Raw genomic sequence first — 6,419 nt, 5'->3', positions numbered from 1 at the left:
TCTTGGGAGCCAGTGGTTGGGCGTTGCCTGAAGATGCGGAGTTGTGGGCTGGTTGAAGTTTTGAAGCGGTCGGTCACAGACTCGAGGTGAACTCGGAGACACAGAGTTGCGGCAAAACTTAACTCGGAACACGAAACTCTCAACGGAAAAGAAAAAAAATTCAAGTAGAAGAATAGAAGTAACGAGACTAGATGGTTTTCTTCTCATCGTGGCTAAGTGGAACGGCGCTCAAAGAACGCAACAGTAATGGCAAAAAGCCATGAGAAGCTAAAAAAACATGACTAAAAGCATAATTTGATGGTGTCCCAGTCACATGGTCCGAATTTTCCCGCTCTTGCAGAGTATAATTTTGGACATGATTTCTATAACAAGAATATGATACATTTCACAAAGAATTGATTGATAGAAACATTTAAAGCATGGATTTTCAAACTCATACATACCCAACATGAATATAATCATATAAACTATTCAATAGTTATTCAAAATACACACAATAAGTGATTAGAAAATGATAGTCAAATGTGTGGGTTACATACATAATATAGAGTTATGCATAGAAATTATTAGTTGCTCACAAGTCCTTGGGTATCGTGGACAGATTTATGACGTTGTCTTGGGCCTCTTTGTGGAATTCGGCTCTTTGGGTTGTTCAACACCAATCTGATCGAATCTTAAAGTGTCTGATTCGCTCTGATACCCTACAATACATAAAAAATATGCAAAAAGTGCTGCTGTGGTATAAAGTCCATAAATAGGTCCTCTTTGGATGCGGGATTTCTTAATTCATCAAAAAAAAACATAACACCACAGCACGCAAAAATATAGTGAAAAAATAAAAAGCCTTTATTCTCACATGGCTTTACATTAAAAACAACTCACAAGTACAGTGACGCATTGCGGCTAACAAGTGGGTATAGAGCATGTTTCGAGGTCAATAAGGGAAGAAGATAGGATAAAAAAAAGTAACAACAGAGAGTCTTTCTGGATTTATACATTGAAGGCAACTCAATTTCCAGGTTTAAATGGAGAATTAGACTTTTCTCCTTTTTTGTAACTGTTTTCTGGATCTATGTTGTATTTTATGATATTATCTTGAGATTTTTTTCCTACTTTAATAATTTGAATTTATTGGGTATAATTATATTTACGAAAAATAATTCTGCTTTTACACATTATCAGGTAACTTTGTCATGTGATTAATTGATTGTTTAAATGGACTCTGTGTGTGTTTGCAGTTTGACACCCTGATGAAGGCTTGTTAGCCGCAACGCATCGGTGTGATGTGAGAATAAAGGCTTTTATTTTTTTATTATATTTTCGAGTGCCTTGGCATTATGAGTTTTACATGAAAGTATTATTTCATGAGTTTTTTTCAGAAAATATAAAGAGACATTATATTGTGTTGCATTTGTACTATACAGCAATAACAAAGAGTCACAAACCTGGAATGAACCTGTGAAGGTGGCAGTGGAAAGACTCAAGGGAGGTTGAGCCCCTAGCACACCTGTACTTGGTGAGAACTATCCCTCCCTTGGTGGCTACACTTAACTTCCCTGGATGCACTTAACGTGCCTCTTCTGAACACGCCAAATGTGCTCCATCCTCACTGTGTCCAGCAGAGGAACACCCATCAGATCTCTCCCCTTCTCCCCCATCAGCTCCTGCAGAAGCCTGTCAATGTGGCGGGTTGTGGACTCCACACCATGGGTCCCCCGACGGCAATAGACCGCTAGCTCTTTTTTTGTAATGCGCCGGTTCACCAGGTTATCGGAGATGACAGGCACACCTTCCTCCTGCAGGTGCTCTCTCAAGTGGGTCCCACTCAAAAATGCATGCCGAGAGACGTGACATGAAGACTGGGTAGAGAGGATGAGCATCAGTGGTGCACTCCACTGCCAGCCGACGCATGAAGTGCCAGATGTCTAGCCTGATTTTGAGGTCAGGCCATCCTCCGAACCTGGCCTGTAGCTTGCTCTGCCTCTTCTCTACGCAACAGCCAGAGTCCATGTACAGCAGCACTGGTGGAGCCATGGCCGCCTAGCGGTACCTGTTAATCAGGCCAGAGACCATGGTGTCCAGTCCTGCCCCTTCCTGAGCAGTCAGGACACTTATGAGAATTTGGCCTCTCTCATTTCCAACAGAAGTCACCCACTGCGCTGTTCCCCTGGCTGTGCCTGCCAACTTTTTTGTGATCTATAGGCAACAACATGAAGAATATTACTAAAGCATAACACAACTTATTTTCAAAGTTAATAATGTCAACCAATTACCTGTTTTGTTGAGTCCATTTTTAAAATGGTCCCAAACTTGGAGGTTATGCTGGCCTTGATGTGGTCCAAGCGGCTGATAATGTCCCTCCCGTAAACAGACAGCAGCCACTTGCTAGTAGGGACATCCAAGGGCTCTGGAGGCTTCTGACATACAACAGGTTGGAGGCTAGGGCGGTTGGTGAAACCAGCACACTCCTCCATATAGTGTGCCAAGCGGTCAAGCCACTCCTCACCATGATTCTCCCTCAGCTGTTTTGCTAGTCTGGTGGGACTATTGCCCAGTGTCCGCTCCCTAAGCATGCGTATGACACGAATGTCACACGCATACCTTTGTGTGAAAGAGAAAATTTGCTTCAATTATTAGTTCATGCTAAAAATAAAAATAAAAACGTTCATTTTGCGATGCATTTACATTATATATCACATTTCTGCATATACACTATTGAAATTACATTATTAATCATAAAATATTAATGTCATTATTACAAACTCATTACAATATTCTGTTCGTTGTGTGCAGATTGTAACTCACTTCTGTGTCAGGATCAGACGGAACAGTCTTCTGTGGGGCAAGTCGAGCTGCTCCAGGACAGTCTGACTGGTAGACAGGTAATTCAGGCGACAAACAGTACACCTGAGAGTCTCTGTTACCATAAGGTAGAACCTGTCGATGTCCAAAACCTTTCGTGCTCTCTTGTGGATGCCATAGCCAGTCAGTTGCTTCCCACATGCAGGACAGGACAGTCTGAATTTCCACAAGTGGTATGGCATCCATACCAGAAGCCTGTGATTAAAAAAGCGGTCTGGTGTTGGAGCCTGGTGGTAGATGAGGGAAGGAGATGGTGGCTCATACCAGAGCTTCAAGTCTGTCCGAAGTCTGCCAGCATGAAAGAGTGCAGAAGCAATCCACTTCTGATCCTGTGTGGGGATCATCTTCCTCATTTCCACAGGCAGCCAAAATTGATCTGGCTGAGACGCAGAAGCAGGGCCAAGCATAGGAGCAATTGAAGGTCCAGAAACAGGGCTGGGTACAGGAGCAGGGCTGGGCATAGAAGAGTCAACATACTCCTGCTGACTCAAAAGCAATGAAGATTAGAGATGTAATGTATATATACTATATATATATTTTTTTTTTTTTTTACAACCCTCATTCATATTTGTTAATGTTACTTAATAAAAAGCACATATTCATGTTTGCAGTGCTTTAACTAATGTTAACAAATGCAACGTTTGATCTTAAAAATATATTAATAAATATTGAGATTAAGATTAGCTAAGATGTTAAAGTATTGTACATTCTTTGTTCATGTTAACTAATGTATTTAACTAATGTTAACAATGAAATCTTATTGTAAAGTGTTACTGTAATTTTATTGAGAAAGCAAATGTGTTTTCCCCCCTTTTTTGTGAAATGCACTCCCTATAATAAATGAGCCTCATGCTGCAACAAAAAGACGGACACTCACAGAGATTGTAAGAGCAGGACTGGCTGCAGGAGAAGGTCTGGCTGAAGGAACAGGACTGCATGAAAGAGCAGGTCTGGCTGCAGGAGAAGGAACAGATGACAGAACAGGACTGAATGAGGGAGCAGCTCTGGATGATGGAGCTGGTCTGGGTGAATGAGTGGGACTGGCTGCAGAAGAAGGAATGGTTGAAGGAGCAGGACTGGAAGAAATAGCAGGTCTGGCTGCAGGAGAAGGACTGGATGCAGATGAAGAACTGGCTGAAGGAGACGGACTATGACTACCAGGCTGTAAAGACACATATTGTATGTTATTAACTTGAGCATAATAATGATGATGATAATGACATAACATATTATGTTTTTTCTTTTTTAATTACCTGAATCCGCCTTGGTACATTTACATTAGGTTTGGCTGCCGAACTAATGGATCCACCAAATGTGACTTTGTAAACTAAAAAAAAGGGAGATGACAGAACAGTCATTCATGTAAAATTATACATGTGCTGGAAATTCAAAGATATGATTTCCCTTTTGAAGAATACACAAATAATATTCTATCCAATAAAAGGCAATATGGCAATAAAAGGTTTTGGGGACATTCCAGAGATAATTGCATGTGGAGTAAGTAATGTATTCAAATATCAAAATAATGAATTACCATCGATAACGAAGGTGCAGGCCATATAATGGTTGGGGCTGAGGTAGAGGCCGGGACAGCAGTAGGAGTGAAGGTAGGTAGAGCACTTGTGGCAAGAGGTGGAGCACTTGTGGCAGGAGGTGGAGCACTTGCGGCCTGGTAAAAGAATAAATAAAAATAAATATTCCAACAACTATTTCTGCATCCCACAGCAGAGCACATTTAAAGTATATGAGTTTGATCACAAATATGGTTGTGCAGACCTACAGCGACATGACATGAAAGAGATGATTACCTGAAAGTCTGAAATGCATACCTTAGGTGGATGAAATCCACAAAGACATTTCTGAGGTCCACCAAAAAGTTTTGACTGGCCACGGACCTGCATTGGACATTTGTCGATCTGTACAAATATAGACCTCTAGGTTATGTTAAATGTGTTCAAGCTTGTTTTCTTATTAATTTTTGTCAGCACATACCTTATGAAACAGGTCAAACCATTTCTTCTGACGGGGAGCAGGTCTGTTTCCAGCTTCAGAGGGCCAAACCCCTGTGCTGGCAAACCGCCGAAGACGAGACATCCACTCATTGTCCCCTAAAGCCTTGTGTGACTTTTTAGACATCTCTGGGACATTTGAAACATGTTTAGTCTTTTTAGTTAAGAAATACTGACTACATTTATATACTAGTAACATAACACTAACACATGGCTTGACCATAAGGCTACTGTATTATAAACAGTTACACACTCTAAACAACATTAGCAATATGACAACATTTAAATCACACAATGAACACTACAAATCCACAAATCTAGTAGGAGACAGTAACATGAGAAGTGATGCAGTATCATGATATAATTGATCATTGCATTAAACAAACAATGTAAAGCATCATACAGTACAAGAAATTTTTTTAAAGATATATGAATTTGTTGTAGTTTGTTGTTGTCAATATAGTAAATCATAAGAAATAGTAATATGAAAAGTGATGCAAAATACTAGCATGCTGAGATCGCGAAAGAACACCTTAATGCACAATAACATACTAGAAAAAGTTAGAAAAATGTTAATCTGTTGATGTTAATGCAGACAGTTCATCGTAAAAGACAGTAACACGAGAAGTGCTGCAATAGTACATCACGATTGCCATAGATCATAACAACACCTTAATGGACCATAAAATACAGGAAAATATGCGTAAGTCTATTGTGGTAAATGTAGGTTGTCGTGTAGTTTATCTTACCTCACTTTTATCTAAGTTTAATTCCACAGAATATACGTCCCGCGGGGTACAGTTAAACACCTGAGAATAAAAAAACTCCCTAGCTGCGACTGGCTGACCGAAGATGAAGATACGACGTGTGATTGGTCAAGGAAAGATAACGCCGGAGAACGCCACTGGCTGAGAAAAGATGAAGAAACTTGCGCCGCCTAGGCCATCGCCGGAGGGCGGGGGTCCGCGGAGCGCTTAAAAGACGGTTCGAAATTTAGCGCCCTTCGTCGCAATCTGTGGGTCAGCCTCCTGGACGCAGACCTCCTACGCAGGGCGCGTCAGATAGGTTGTGGCTGGGCATCCACGGACAGCCAAAACCTCCCCCTGACAGCCTATGTGGCAGATCGCTTCTCATTGGCCCCCTGGCCGTCCGGGCACCTCCCCCGGGCCCTGCCCACTGACCACGAACAGCCTATTCGTCTCCCTGACCACCTATGTGACCACCAACGGCCTATTTGTCCACCTCCAATCCAAGTACCACGCCGGGCCCCGCCCTCCGACCACGAACAGCCTATTCGTCCCCCTGACCACCTATGTGACCACGAACAGCCTATCTGTCCACCGGCAATCTAAAACCTGTGACCACGAACAGACTATTCGTCCCCCTGACCACCTATGTGACCACGAAAAGCCTATTCGTCCCTCTGATCACCTATGTGACCACGAACAGCCTATCTGTCCCCTGGCAATCTAAAGACTGTGACCACAAACAGACTATTCGTCCCCCTGACCACCTATGTGACCACGAACAGCCTATTCGTCCCCCTGA

General features: G+C 42.2%; 1 pseudogene; it reads right to left on the bottom strand.

Moving 5' to 3' along the window:
- LOC107738488 (uncharacterized) overlaps window positions 1-4,998 on the bottom strand; it is a 13,226-nt pseudogene extending 8,228 nt beyond the window's left edge.
- Window positions 4,999-6,419: the final 1,421 nt, after the last annotated feature.

The sequence above is a fragment of the Sinocyclocheilus rhinocerous genome, unplaced genomic scaffold (assembly GCF_001515625.1).
Source record: "Sinocyclocheilus rhinocerous isolate Xijiao unplaced genomic scaffold, SAMN03320098_v1.1 scaffold9741, whole genome shotgun sequence".
NCBI lineage: Eukaryota > Metazoa > Chordata > Actinopteri > Cypriniformes > Cyprinidae > Sinocyclocheilus > Sinocyclocheilus rhinocerous.
Note: the sequence above shows the minus strand (reverse complement) of the source record. Positions and strands in the feature narration are given on the sequence as shown.